Source organism: Chlamydotis macqueenii, chromosome 1 (genome assembly GCF_036417535.1).
Source record: "Chlamydotis macqueenii isolate bChlMac1 chromosome 1, bChlMac1.mat, whole genome shotgun sequence".
NCBI classification, from domain to species: domain Eukaryota; kingdom Metazoa; phylum Chordata; class Aves; order Otidiformes; family Otididae; genus Chlamydotis; species Chlamydotis macqueenii.
The window spans coordinates 61,778,368-61,794,207 of NC_141556.1; the positions used below are offsets into that span (position 1 = coordinate 61,778,368).

The 15,840-nt window shown below is 41.4% G+C and overlaps 1 long non-coding RNA gene across 1 annotated transcript in view; it reads left to right on the plus strand.

Moving 5' to 3' along the window:
- LOC147602125 (uncharacterized) overlaps window positions 1-15,840 on the plus strand; it is an 89,158-nt gene that overhangs the window by 56,608 nt on the left and 16,710 nt on the right. The window lies entirely within an intron of this gene.

Consider the following 15,840-nt stretch of genomic DNA (forward strand, 5'->3'; position numbering starts at 1 on the left):
TAGAGCATGACCTGGTCGTCCATATCCTAAGATAGTTCAGTGGTCCAGAAGTTTTCTTTCCAAGGTGAAAGTACCCAGGATTCAGCTAGGACCTGGTGTAATTTTGCTGACTTCTGAGGAGTGACTTTAGATTTACACCTTTGTAAATGACAAGCCTAATTTTGATTGTTGTGTTGCCTGCTTACATTCCTATGGGCTCAGCTTTTCAATTTGCTTCCTAGAGTTTTAGTCAAGTTCAGATTGGGTGGCATTTAAAGAAAATGCTTAGTGTAGACTTAACACTGCTTCCTTTGAAATTAAGTGGAAGTTTCGAAAATCCCATCAGCACTGTGTGATTGCTGAAGCCAAGATGATTAATTATGCAAAAGTGCATTGGCACACTAGGTACAGCACCTTAAATTTGTGTGAATGCAACATAAAATCAGGAGGCAAGGTTACTTTCTGAACAATGACGCAGCTATGTAGGGTTAAGACATGTTGATTAAGACATGCTGCTGAATGAGGCAACAGCACGTTGCTGGAGCAGCGCTGGAGCGAGGAGCTCATGGCTGGCTTGTTTACTCTCTGTGGAAATCTTCTCTTCAAGGGAAAATCACACTTCTAAAGAAAAAATGAGATTAAATTGCAGTTTAGGGTTGTGTGAGGCTGTTATATATTATATATTATATGGTATGAGGGGGATAGATGGCGAGGAACAAGAGGCGCAGTGGCAGAACTGCATAATCTTCCCTCCAGGTGTAAGCGACTTCAATTCACCTACCAGGCAGGTCCTCTGAGGTACTCCCATTCGCCGTTTGTGCTCTGGAGGTAGTTATTTCGGCTGTTATTGGAAAGGCAGACAGCCTGCAAGGTGCCAGCATGCTAGCTTTTCACACGTTTTTAACACAAGTTTCTGGAGTTTGATTTTGTGCTATTTTTGGTAAGAACTATAGAACAAAACCCAGATTCTTTAAATTGAAGGATGTTGGCAAATAGCAGCAAAACATTTGTCTATTTTTCATTTGCCATTTTGAAAGAGACTCCTTTTTCCTCTAGAACTATAAAACTTGTCAAGCTCAGTAAAGTCCGAAGAAATTAATCTGCGATCATTTTTTTTTTTAAAGCTCTTAGAAAATGAAACGGTGATTAGAAGAGGAAGGGCAATCCAGCTTTTACTGGGGCAGCTATGTTGTTTGTCCTGAATGTCTTTGTTCTTAAACAGAGCAGTTGTGACCATTAGCTAAATGGATGGATGGAAATGTGGGACCATCCGTCTCCTGCAGGCAGCGTTTTGCCCTGGTCTCCCCATCCGGCTCCAGAGAGATGCAGGGGCTGGACCATGGCCACTCCCTTGGGGACCAAGCATGAGAGGGGAGTGCCAGGAGGCAAGGAGATGGGGAAGGCAGAGCTTATCACACCACAGTTACTGTAGCAAAAATTGAGAAACTACTGCAGTATATGATTCAGAATAAGACACAAAAATAGCCCAAATCCCCCTTTTTGTTTATAAAATCCTAAAGGAGTAGTAAACTGTGTTTTGTGTGATGCCAGCTGTAGAGACAAAAATGCAGTAAGTTCTCCTGGTGTTTTTCTTTCTCTGTGTACAAAGGTATGTTTTCTCTCACAAGAACAGTCTAAATATCCCATTAATTCCTTATGTGTAATATTAGCAAAACCCCTTTCATGATAGATTACAGTATTTTGATTCGTTACTCATCAGTATGTATAATTATCGTTTAACAATGTTATGAAGGACTGATGAAGGGAAGCAGGTGTTTAAACATGCAGTACCAGTAGTTTGACACAGCATTTAATTCTCTTTATTAATGCTTTTAAAAGACATCTATTCAAGGAGGGAAAACAATGAAGCACTATATAGTCATAAGTGTTTGCAAAAGAAAGAAAAAAGATGTTTGGTCAATTTTTGGAGCAAGTATTTTTTAATTAATATGAGCGAGGTTTTTAATGTTAGTATAACATTATGTGAAGATAGTGAAGGTAATGAAGTGTGTTACAATTTTAAATAGCGAGAAATTTATATGCTCAGATGGGCTTTAGATCCATAAAATCTTTCTGGGTAGCAGAGTAATGAAAGTACAGCTTGGTCCTGAAAAGCCAAGTATGATTTTTGAAGTCCACATACAGGAGGATGGTACTGCCAGGAGATGGCTACTAGGGCCATGAGAAGGGCCAGTGCGGCCCCACAGGTGATGCCTGTCCTGTCTGGCCAGTGTAGGGCTTAGCTGTGTCCATTATCTCCAAGGGGGTCAGCATCCCTGCTGAAGAACTCCGTGGGGAAAGAGCCACCTCTCCAGAGCTTTATGTATCAGAATTTTGGATCTTCAGGTCCAAAGACTACTGTGAACTTCTCCCCAACCCTCTCCTTGAATGAGAAAACCCCCATTTACCTCCAGGTAATGCTTTGTGGGAAGAGGTCCTTGAAAACCTCCATGGCTACGAGCTAATGTTTACCAGAAGCAACGGTCTCCCTGTTCATTGCAGTTTGTCTTCTCATAATTATTATTATTTAGCTAGTTTAAATTAACATAGGTCAACAGAGCCTTTAAAAATAATCTATATTTGAGTTAAAAAGATGTGCTTTCTTATATCTCAGCAGATTTTTCTCTAGTGTCTGGAATAAGACAAAATGAACTATTTTGCCTTCTGAAGCAGCAGTTTTTGGATGGAGGTCTAGCAGGCACTTGCACAGCCAAAGTAGGCTGTTTGGAATGGTACACTTCTGTAACACAGCAGTTCCAGAGCTGAGCTTCCTTTGAGCAACAACGTAGCACATCTAGCTGTTTCTTCTTTGTGACTGACAAGATGAAGTCTTACGAGGTGATTCAGGACAACTATATTTAGTTTTTTGCTCTGTTTTGTTGTGGAAGATGCGTTTCAACAGTCTGAGTCAGGCTGGGTGAGTATGGTGTTAATGCTGCAGCCTGACAGCTTTTCCCAGGGAGACTTTTTGCCTGTTGATGGAGGAGAGGTGGGTACTTCCAGAGAGAGGGCAGTCCAGCCTTGTCTCCCAGTACTCTTACTACTCTGGTGACTTCGTATTTATTTTTTTTTTAATCACTCTCCAACCAATATTCAGTTGGTCCTATGCTTTGCTCTGGTTCCAAAGAACCATCCTGTGTATGAAGGAAATCTATGGTTACAAAGCCAATAATTGCTCTTCTGAGAGGCAAAGGGATTTTTGCATTAGCCATTGTGCTTTGCGATCATGATTTGCCTTAAAGATGCCCAATCTATGCCCTGCGTTATGGTGAAAGTAATTATAAGTGATCTTAATGATCCCTGCCAGCCGTAGCACACACACTTAAAAAATAAACATAAGATGATATTTCATGATTACACCTGTGTTTCTCTTTGCCTGATAATTTTGTTTTCCCTGCATGATATTCTATTATTCATTAAAATGGTGTCTTTATAAAGTGATTTTACTTTATGGGCAACCTTAGTATTTCTTTTCCTCTATTTACTTTGTCTCCTAATTGCTGTTACATGTCATTAACAAGAAGGCTAGAATTATTGCACCCGCTGGGCCAAATAAGCTGACTTTTTCTTTCATTTCTTGTTGATCACCTTGTTCAAATTAGTTCTCGGCATGCTTGACAGGTACAGACATCTTCCATCTTGCTTATGCTTTACTTTCATTAGGCAGATTTATGTCTTGTTTCAAGGGTAATGCTTACCGTGAACCAAACTGCAATTTTGAGCAGGAATGACTGTATACGCTGAATCAGGCTCTGGGCAGACAGTTCAGAGACCGTGTGTCAGCTCTTATTGCTCGTCTTGGAGACCCATCTCTCCTACCGTTTAGCATGATAGACAACCTGAGCAAGGTGCTATTCTGCTCAACAGTCAGACCCTTCCACTTTTGATGAATTCAGTGCAAATCCCCTAAGGATAAGGCCGTGAGGCTGTACTTTTCTTTGGGATAGGGTCTCCCCCCAGTCTGCCCCTGTGAGAAGTAAGAGGAAGTAAATTGAAAAGTGTAGGCTATCTGTGTTTTACAAATGTTCTTTAGCTGCTAAGGACTTCTTCTTCTTCTTAACACGGATGTCAAATGTTTTTATCGGGGACCTTCTTTGCTCCGCAAATGCAATTGGCTCGCTCTTCGTCTCTAGCATCATGGTACCTAAGCCTTTCTGCTGTGATAAAGCACTATACAGCGTTTGCATGCAGAGGTGGCTGTGTAAACGCCAGCCCCTTTAAAGGCTGTATCTGAGTTAAGGAAAGAGTTTGGGGATGAATACAGATGGTCAGCAATAACTTTGTCCAAGGGAGATAAGCCATGGCTCACCAGGTGGCTGGTGCGTGGGGCTTGGTGGATCTGTGCTAACATTTTGCTGAGTTGCCTTCTATTTTTCATGACAATTTGAAGATTTAAAGAACATTTTCCTACAGACCTCAGTGTTGGTAGCTTGCCTGTTATTTCCCAGTGGGGCAGGTAAGACCTTGCTGCTGCTCAGGTGCAGAGATCACCCCTAGAAGCTCCCGAGGCTCATGCCCAGGAGGTGATTCAACAGAGGGGTGTTTTGAGGGAGCAGCTCCTGCACTTTTAAGTGTGAAACTCTGGTCCCTGCTCTGACTTCTCTCCCAGAGGAGTTCAACTCCTTCTTTCAGAAAACATCAGCTACTTTGTACAGTGGGAAGTTATCAGGGCGCAGAGCTCATTTGAAAAAGTATTGTGTCAGCGATGCAATATCCAGAAAAGCACCAGCTTTTGTGATGAAGTATTACCATTTTTTCAGAGGGCTCCAGCACTTAAAAGCTAACTGGGCTGACTTCAGAGGGAGCCGAGGGCTTCGAGTGCCCCGTGGAAACTCAGCTGGAAGAGCAGATCCTGCAGCGATGGGCTCGCTGTCATTTTAATATGGCTTTTGTGTCTTCATAAAAAAATGTAACTTCTGCTGTCAGTTGCATGAGAGTTGATGTTTAACTTTTTGGCCTTTAAGAAATTATAGTTTGACATTAAGTTTAACTTTCCTGGCTAATGAAATTATCATGATGGAACAGCCCAAGTAAATAATAAATACAATAACTCTTCTTTGCCTGTTGTGTGCTTCTACTATTCATAATTTTTAGGACCATAGATATTAGATACACTTACGTAAGACTTAACGAACAGTAATTATCTTTTGGCTAAAGAAAAAGCACAAACGAATGCTAAGCTGCATTATCGCTTGGCTTCTGACATGAGCTGATAATCAGATTTTCTTGCTTAAATCCATGGTGCTTGAACAATGCTACCCACTGTCTGTCCTTCCCGATATTAGCCTTAATTAGAAAGAACAGAAACACAAATCTGAATTATTTCAAAATCTGGTTTTCATGGTCAGTGGTTGGAAGGGCTTAACTTTATTACAAATAAACCTGGCTTTATTTACTAATGAAATCTGAAATGCTAGGCCTGTAATAGTAGATAGTGTAATAGTATGGTGTTTACATGCTGAAAAATCTTGTGTGGGCAAAGTATTTTGTAATAAATCATTAAGTAATTGAATTATGATTCTTTTATCCAATTAATAAAGCAGAAAAGGAGGCCCATAGGAAGCACTATACCATAGTTTAGGCGAGCAATGACACATTGTTCTCTAGCCTTGCTGTTTGTATGTAAGACTTTTGTTTAAGATGCATTTGGCAAATGCTTGTTTCTGTCTTTCCATACATCTGAGATTTTGATTTACCTTTTTTTTTCTGCAGTATTTTGTATTTAGTGGCTTCTTATTTCTGAACATTTGACAAAGCATCAACTTTTTTTTTTTAAAAAAAAATTATATACAGATAGGGGAAACATCATGTTCTGTTCTTTTTTTTTTTCTTTTTTTTTTTGTGCTAGAGGACTGGAAGCCCCTTTTTCTCCACTAAGTACAACCTTTTCATTTCCATGTCATAGCTTTTATTCTCTACAAAACACCAGAAAGGTTATTTTATGCTACCTGATCTCTCTTGCTCAACTCTGATATAATTGCAAATCTGCTTCTGTAGTTACTTTTGTAGAAAAATGTGACTTTAGAAAAACATTACTTCAAATCTACCACAAAACAAGAAGAGTAAGAGTACAGAAATCATAGCAAAAGATAAAACATAAACCCAGCTTCTTCTTTAGTGTATGCTTTTTGTTTCATGGCATATATACAAATAGCACTTGTTAATGTACCAGCAAATATACAAGCCTTATATCAACAGCTGGAGTTTTCGGCAGTGCTTTCAAGCTATCTTCCTTTTCTAGTAAAATACCGTGCATCTTCAGTAGATATTTTGTGCACACTAAAGAGATATTTAAGAGAAAAGCCAGGAAGAAAACCACAGTGTTCTTGGCAAGCCAACAATTGAAAAGTACAGGTGCTAGGAGCGGGTATAGGCCTAAAGTAAATAGTTATGTTAGGTTTGTTGGCTTTTTTTAAATCAAAAGAAGGTACCTTTCATTCTAAGAAATTTATTTCTTTTAAATATTTGCAGTCCACAACTGATAGCACATAACAGCACTTTTCTTTCTTCCTTGACAAAGGGAATAGCTTGTGGTAACAAGCAGATGCTCGAGTGGGCTGTGTGGCATGAGGTGTACCATCAGCCAAGAAAATCAATATTTACTGTTCTAGTATCTTTGTGGCGTGTGAGTTTGCCTTGTTTAAAAAGAGGATTGTGTATAATATATAAGGCCTTGCTTATAGTTAATCAAAAGAGGCGTATTATTGAAAAGGGCATGTTCTCTACAATGAGCCACACTTAACCCTCTGTGTCCTATAGTCCTGGTCTGTCCATTTATTACACAAAAAATATCGAACTGAAATCAGCGGAGTGGTTAGATCCGAGAGGTGTTTGCAGTCATTCTCTTCTTTAAAAGTAATTGTTGCAACATGATAAATATGCTTAGTAACAGCGGTAAAAATGGTATCTGTTCAGTAGCAGCGAAGATGAGTCCCCAGCCACTTGCAGAGATCCCGGGACTGCTGCCTTGCCACGGTTTGTGAGAGCGCGGTTCTCCTGATGGTGATCGCGGCAAGGGCCAGTGGAGGATGCATCCAACCTGCGATACAGAGAGCTGCTGAAATATAGGTCTATGCACTACTTGGGGAAATAAGCTTTTGCCCTCAAGGAAACATTTATAACAAATAATACAATTAAGAAATCTCAGAAACAGCTTCCTAGTAATAATGGTTTACTTTTCAAGATTACGTTTTACTGGAAAGACTCAGATCTCTGTTTTGCATTGATTCCTCCCCCTGCCCCTTTCTTTTCACTCTACATTATGAAAAGAGAGTTTAATCCACTGTGATAAATTCTCGTGCTACCTTTTCCTGCACTGAGCCTTTCATCTGTAATTTTTTAATTCATAATGGGAGAGTATAAACAAGGTAAATGGATGCTAGAGATGGCTATAGGGAAGCTATGAAGTTTGTGGGCCAATTTGGTGAAACAGAAATTTACTTACGGAATGGAAATTATTGTTCATTTCACTGTTTAGCTTTACTCTTCTCTCTCTTCTTCCATGGTTTATTAGGCAGATGCCATTTATGATGCCACACTTCAACTTCTGTTTATGGGCTTCAACTATGCAGGAGCATAAACCTCTACTTTGTAAAACTCTTGATCCTGTGGAAAGCTCTCAAATGTGTCAGAAACTATGGGTGCTGCTTATAGTTTAATGAAAAAATGGAGTGGCGGAGAGTAATAAGAGTTCCTAAGTCAGCCCTCTTGCTGCTTTTCACTGCACTGACTTTTCTTTTGTCGTCTTTGCCAGGATTACAGGATTTGGGAGTCCAGAGGGGAAGAGGGAGTCTGTGTGCCACTAAAGGGTGGAAATGGTTTGGAACATATTATGCACAGAGAACAAGAACCTGCAGAGAAGGGTGCTAAAGGAGCGTGTTCAGTCTCCTACGGGCTTGGGAGCTGCGTTACCTCGAGATCTGAGCCCTGGTCAAAGACCGGGGCTTGGCTTTGAGGGCTGGTGGATGGACGTCTCCCACTGAGCTACTTCTTCCCACTAACTCCCCATGAGCTTCATCCCTTGATGCTGCCAAAACCTCCTCCCTTGTCTTTTCATGGGGTTCACTGGCTTACTCAGGAGATTGGGGTTAAGTGCCCAGGGATGAATACTATAGAGCTGCCATGTGTAATATAGCCAAGAAATGTATTTCAGTCATTGACACCTCTCTTGACAGTCAGTGGGTTGAGCAGCACTGATGGATGAGAGGGGAGGTGGAGGGCCAGGCTGGTGTGCACAGGGGACTGACCAAAGTCACGAATGCTCTCCCAGCTTCTGAAGCTGTGGGGGAAAGAGGGCTGACATGCCAAGTGCATTTGATCAACATTAGTTCCGCATAAACTAAAGCAATTCTCCAGTAGTCATCACGCTCTGATGTTTAATTGGTCTCTATGTAGTTCCTGGGAATCCGTGGGCCTTATCTTGCCCAGCTTCTGCTTCCTAACCTTAAAAAGCCCACCTTGAAAATGAAAAAGGAAGTCACTGTTTGAAAATGCATGTGACAAACCAAGAAGCGAAGATGAATGGAAAAACCTGTCTAAATTTCAAACAATGTCAAAGCAATATATACATTTCTTCCTTCTCTTTATAAACTCTTTGTCTTAATATGCCTGGAACTTAAAAAAAAGATAGATTATACTGGAAAATGCTTCCTACATCTCTGCTTCAGTGCTGTTGCTCTAGGGTGGTAGGATGGTGTCTCATGCAACATGCACAGAGATTAATCTCGCTCATGTTTCACTTTACACAGCATTCACAGAGGAGGAGCCTTTACTGCCTGACCCCAGACTTGCAACACCTTTGAGGATGTTGGGTGGTCCTGGGCTTAACATCAAGATCCAGGGCATTCCAGCTAAACAGGGGAGTCAAACCTGGGGTGGGGGTCCCCTTCTCAGAAAAATACATGTGAAAATCCAGAAAATAAATTTATGTTTTCAGTCAAGGAAGGATTAGAATGCTGGAGTTGTCAGTGTTACAATTGCAGAACTTTGCTGTTTGACTGTTTTAAAGAAGAAAATAGAATATCAAAGGGAAGTTCAGAGGTGCGCTGCTAATGTGGGCACACAAACACATACTGTATGCAAAAACGTTCAGTATTTAGTGTCTAATAGGACTCAGAGTGGAGAGGAGTTATTTGCTGTAACTACACTTGTGTGATAAAATTATTTTTTCATTGCATGTGACAGCATAATCTTGTGACTTATACCTTCAGTAGAATCAGACCCCATGCTCTCTTTGTAGTAACTTTTAAAATTTCAACCATTGTGAATGGATAAAAATATCTTAAGGCAATTAATTCCTCTTTCTTGCTTATTATTAGCAGCAGAAAGGTATCATGCTTGCCTATTGCATCATTTTCTTGCTACCTTTGTCTTTTTCAACAATGATGATTGTAATTTGCCAAAACATACCAGTACATTTTTTCATGCTAAGAAGAACTATTTCAATTATCTGGTTTAATCTTGCTTATAGTTTAGAACAGGTCACCTGGTAGATGGCAGTAGCACTGAAACAGAGCAGTCCAATCTCTCTTTAAAGACTTCTCAGGAGTTAGGAGGCTGCTGTATTCCCCGCAGGCCAACAGTCCCAACAGCTATGTCATCCTCACCACCTTACACTTTTCTACATCTGCCTTTCCACTTTTGGATAATACTGTGCATCTATTGATTCATCCTCAAGATAATTTTTGCAGGTAGGAATTTTGGCCTTTCTCTCCTGTCATGGTGCAGTCTGTAGGTGAGAAAGCTTTCAACATTGTTTCTCTTTTCTATGTTTCTGTATGAGTCTGAGACAAAATTCCACTTTTTTTTTTTCAAGATGGGCTGGAAGTGCACCAGAAACATGTCATAATGATTTCCATGAATACCATATTCTGTGTCTTGGAAAGAGCCATGACAACACCTCGATGGGCAGAACCTACTTAAGAATTTTGCCTTGAGTTGTTTAGACTCAGCAGGAGGGAGTGTGTAACCTTTCAGCTTACCCTGAAAAGCAGAAGGTCCAGTTTGTTCCTTCCCAGTAGCCTAGGGTCAAATGTTTTCCCAGTGGGGAGCAAGACATTTTTTGTATAGTCTCCAGCTTCAAAGGAGAATTGGGGTGAGGCCAAATGCCAAGTGCTTTGGAAATTTCTCCTAATAGACTAAGGGCTACAGTTTATCTCAAATTATTGCTAAGAAAAGGCAGAGATTCATCACAGGGAGTCGTGATAAGAAGCTCAAATTTAGGAGCTGCCTCAAATCCTTAGCAATAGGTGTTTGGAAAGATAGGTTGAGAATAGGGGTGGGGATTTATCTGGATTTTTTTCTTCTAGATTTAGAGATGTGAGAATTTTCTGAAATGTGTTTTGAAAGTGACAGAGCAAGTGTCACCTGGGCATATAATTTCCAGGAATATATGGGGCAAAATCAAAATATGTTCTTTGTTTTAGGTCACAAGATTGTTTGGCATTAATTCATAATGTATTTAAGTGTTCTCAGACTGCGTCCGTGTATAGGTTGCAAGTTGAATGACTGACATAGAGAAGACTGACATAAACAGATATGAAAAATAGTTGATTCATGGGCATCAAAAAGAATATTGTGAAAATAGGCAAGTTGGAGCATTCTGAGTGTTTTTAGATTTTTTACATGGACTAGCTTTACTCTATGTAGGTCTGTAAATAAGTTTTTTTTCCTAGAACAAGAAGGAAAATATTTTATTGATATATTGATTATTGGATATTGCCGCTGCAGTTTTTAATCTTTACTCATTATTATAAAGTATGGACATCCTACTCTTAAAATTGCATGGTATTATCAGTGATTGAAGGCAACAAGGACACACTGCCAAATTTTAATTATTTAGCTTTAATTTTTCCATAATTGCTGTCAGCCTCAGGCAGAATTTTTTATTTTTAACAGTTTCAGCCGCAACAGTGATACTGCTTCCCAGAAGAGTGTCAAGGAAAATAACTTTAGTTTGCTAATATGGAAAGATTTAGACTGTTTCCTTGAGAAACAGCGGTGCTCCCTCGGAGCAGGGCCTAAATCTCAAGTAGGATTTATGCCTCTATCCAGGATTTGCCTTTTGCCAGAACCCTGAACATTGCCAAGCATATAATAATAAAAAAAAAAGTATTGGAAAAGTCCAGAGGCCCTGTGAGGTCCCTCCTTTCCCGCTGCCGGTGCTGTGCCCTTGCGTCCGTCTGAGCCTCGCTCCCCGGGGCTGCCAGCCTGGGCAGAGCTGCGGTGGTGTGGGGCTGCCAGCCCTGGGACTGGGGACGTGTTCTGGCAGCCTCTTCTTATACCTGTGAAGCTCAGAGGAGGATGATGGTGATGCACAACCACAAAGGCAGCGTAGGAAGTTACAGAGCTTCTGTGGCTGCTCCTCTCCACCAGCTGAGACTTGGTCACTCGCTGAGTTGAGTTGCCTTCCTCCCTTTCACTGCAAAGCACCCAAAGGCACAGCGTTTCTTGCAGTCATGTGTGCCTGATGGTTATGCATTATTATTTTGAGCCGCATAAACAGAATTGCTCCTCTTGGTTTGGGCTGGTGAATTTAGCCTTTCTATTTCACAGCATGTGTTGCTTTTCTTGTTCTGAGCATACGAAGGATGAAAGTCAGCTAATTTCCAAAGAAAAAGTTTACCTTGATTAAAACCAGCAAGATTAGAGAGTAGTAGGGAGAAGCTAGAGCCAACAGGTGGGAAAAAATCAAATTGCAAGAGAGAGGAGGGGATTACTAAGTCTGTAGGTAAAATTCAGAAATAGAGGTGGAGACTGCTGATGGCTTTTGAGCGTGGCAAGGGAAAATTTAGATATTGGTGCAGGAAATGAGCTGCTGCTGTACTGGGTAGAGTTTATAAACTATCACATGCTTCTGCTTGGATGCTTTGCAAATATGTAGTCCTCTGAATGTCAGTGGGATGACTCACTGGAGATCAGATCTTGCCTTTTTTGTCAGGCTGAAGGATTGTCCTATGGCTTTTAATCAGATTTTGTTGCAAGGGAACTTGCTGTTGCAGTCACTCTCAGTTCAAACAAGTGAAAATATAGGCTCTATGCAGCAAAGTATTTGAGCATGTAAAAAGTTAAATGGAAAGCAGTTAAGTTTGGATTTGGTTTAAAGCTAGACTTAAGTATTTTGTCAGGTCCCACGTATGATGTCCGAGTCTTTGCTCTGCCAAAAAGAAATCTGCTGAATTACGTTGTGTTATTTTTCCTCTCCTCCAACACATTTTTCAAAAGTAGCCAATGTTTCTAATTATTGTCTGGTTACTTTACACAGCTATGCGCCCAACTTATAGAAAGCCTGCTCGGCAGCACGACTGTCATTCAGGATTTGTCAGAAACAGCCTTCTATTATTTGGTAGTGGTTTGGTTTCTAGAGGGCAAGCTGTAGACACAAACAAGAGATGTAGCCCTCAGAAACATTCACGCAGCATCCTTCAGGAAGGGAGGGGAGGTTATCCAAGTCCCCGTCCTGCTGTACTCATATAAATGCTCCCTCTTTTGTTGCTGCTGGACTCCAAAGAATAAAACCAAAACACAAAGCAGAGGCGGCACCACTGAGCGAATGCCACAGTGTTCCCTTAATCCATGTGGATCAAAAACACGAACGTTTTGATTCTGTAAAGACCCTTCCTCAGCATGCTGGATTAATCACATGGATTAATAAAACACTGTTGCACTCGCTCAGTGGTGCCTCCTCTGCTTTGTATTTTCTTTTATTATTCTTTGGAGTCCTGCAGGAACAAAAGACGAAGCGTTTATAAGAGTACCATAGGCACTGGAAATTCTATACAGCTCTCCCTCTATAAGGTATGCTGCTCGAGTTTTTCCCCATGGATCATGCACTGCAGATTTGTCTGCGTACTAAGCCCTGTGCTAGCGTTCCTATCTGCCTGAAATACACAGAGTTTAAAACCCCTGCTTTTTTTTCTTCCATTGTGTTTCTATTTAGTTCTGCAGAGAGTGTTGCAGGCAGCACATGTGGAACGCTCTCAGCTGCTTTTGTGGAACGCTTTTGTGGGTCATTTCAGTTACTGGATGGAGAGTGGAGCTGGTGGGCAGGGGCCGACTTCAGAAAAACCCTTACCTTTAACAGCTTTCACACGCAGGAGTGACTCGGGAGGTACAAACTCACACTTTTCACTAATATAGACTCACACATGAAAATACATGCTAATGTTAGCCTTTGTGAAGCCGTGTGAAAAGCTGCCAGCGTCCAGCACCTGACTGTTCAACTCAGCTTCTGTGCACTGATTCAAGCGCTATGTATTTTTTCCAACATCTGCTGTCCAAAAAGCATCCTTTTCTGCCTCGTAAATGTGAGGCTGACCCCTTCCTCTGCTGTAGGCCCTCACTTCTTTTCATTAATCCAGGACATAGGATAAGTAGTAATCAATCTTGTCTTATAGGTAGGTTAAAGGTCTGAAATCTCAGGGTTTAGCAGAGCTAAAATTGAAGATTTAAACCTTGCAAACAGGAAGCATTGGGGTCCCTGGATGACCCTAATGGAGTAAATTTCAGAGGTGCAAAATGACTTCTTTTTAACGAGTAGAATGTTCTTGAAGTTTTTTTGATGTGTTTATCACTAATAGGGTTGAGAATCATAGAATCATAGAATCATAGAATGGTTAGGGTTGGAAGGGACCTTCAAAGGTCATCTAGTCCAACCCCCCTGCAAGGAGCAGGGACATCCCCAACTAGATCAGGTTGCTCAGAGCCTCATCCAGCTTGGCCTTGAACGCTTCCAGAGATGGGGCCTCCACCACCTTTCTGGGCAACCTGTTCCAGTGTTCTATAACTCGCATCGTAAAAAATTTTTTCCTAATTTCTAATCTAAATCTACCCCCCTCTATTTTAAAACCATTACCTCTCGTCCTATCGCAACAGGCCCTACTAAACAGCCTTTCCCCATCTTTCTTGTAGGCCCCCTTGAGGTACTGGAAGACCGCTATCAGGTCTCCCCGGAGCCTCCTCTTCTCCAGGCTGAACAGCCCCAACTCTCTCAGCCTGTCCTCATAAGAGAGGTGCTCCAGCCCTTTTATCATCTTCGTGGCCCTCCTCTGGACCTTCTCCAACTGGTCCATGTCCTTCTTGTGCTGGGGGCTCCAGAACTGGACACAGTACTCCAGGTGGGGTCTCACCAGGGCAGAGTAGAGCGGGAGAATCACCTCCCTCGACCTGCTGGCCATGCTTCTCTTGATGCAGCCCAGGATGCGGTTGGCCTTCTGGGCCGCAAGGGCGCATTGCCTGCTCATGTTGAGCTTCTCATCCACCAGCACTCCCAAGTCCTTCTCCTCAGGGCTGCTCTCAATCCATTCCCCGCCCAGCCTGTATTCGTGCCTGGGATTGCCATGACCCAGGTGCAGGACCTTGCACTTGGCCTGGTTGAACTTCATGAGGTTGGCACAGGCCCACCTCTCCAGCCTGTCACAGTCCCTCTGGATGGCATCCCTCCCTTCCAGCGTGTCGACGGCACCACACAACTTGGTGTCGTTGGCGAACTTGCTGAGGGTGCACTCTATCCCACTGTCCAGTATACAGTATACAGTTGAGTATACAGTAGTAAAAATAGAGTCCTAATGAAAAATAATTTGAAAGCTTTCTAAAATATTCTGCTAATGACTTTGCATACCTAGGTTTTAGAAACATACAAGGACACCCTATAAGACCCTATTATTTGTCCACTGTAATTAGAGATTTTGACCTTTATCTGTTAGTTCAGTCTCATAGCTGTTCCACCTTTCAGAACACTTGGGTTACACTGAACCTAACAAATTGCAATCGTGGTCTGTTATAGTAACTTAGCATGCATATGAAGTAATATCGTCTATCCTAGGCCTTCTGTTATAAAGGATATAGGTGCCATAACAAATCAGTCCAGCCTAGTAATTTTTTAAACAGTGAGTTTGTGTATCCTTATGGAGATAGACATCTTAAGTGGCCAGGGGAACATCTTTCTCATTCTATTCCTCATTGTTTCTCAGGATTCCTAAATTGTTTCCGTTCCTACCTTCCTACCCACACATCTGTCCTGGCACACTACTGCAACATCCCATTTACACACTCACTGCTGCAGCGCTGGATGACTGTCATATTGCACCCACCACTACAGAATGCTCCAGGGTCCAGCTCCACTGATTTCAGTCTTCTGGTGTCCTCTGACCTTCATGGGATACAGCTCTTCAGACTCCTTTTCTCTCTGTGCCTCGTTTACTTTTGCTGAGACCAACTTTCCTGCCCTCTGCCAGAGACTGGTACTTGATTGACTGTAGCATTACACCACCAGTGACCCGGCTTTTTTTTTTTCAAATGCTGCTCTGAAAATGAATCTCTTTTAGGCTGATGAGGCCAATTTCAAGCAGCAGGACATCCTGCAGTGAGCTCCTACTTTACTTTCATAGTGTATCTGCTTTGCCTAGGATTCCTTTTTATATAGCCTGCTTTGTTCTTTGAATTTTAGAAATTCTCCTATGAATCATGTTGTACAATTGATTCATACTACATAATATTCATTTTTCTACCATGTGTATTACAGAAACTGTGGTACTTTTTTTTCTGTGGTTTTATTGTACTGAGCACCTTCTTCTGCTATCTTTTTTTTTGTAGCCAAAAGCGTTAAAATATTTTTTGGGATTATTATGTATTGGTGATAAGTGATTTCAGGGTTGTGCAGCATAATCTTCCATAGAAATTCTGAAAGCAAATAGGGTAACGACATGGGAAGAATTGCTTAATAAACAGGATTTTAAACATACAGCTCTTCCACTCTGTGGTAAGTGCCATTCATTAATAATGAATATAGAAACGTTTTCCCCTACGGACTGGTATCACAGAAGTATCCACTATAAAGTTTCTTACATCTTCCTTTCATCTTTT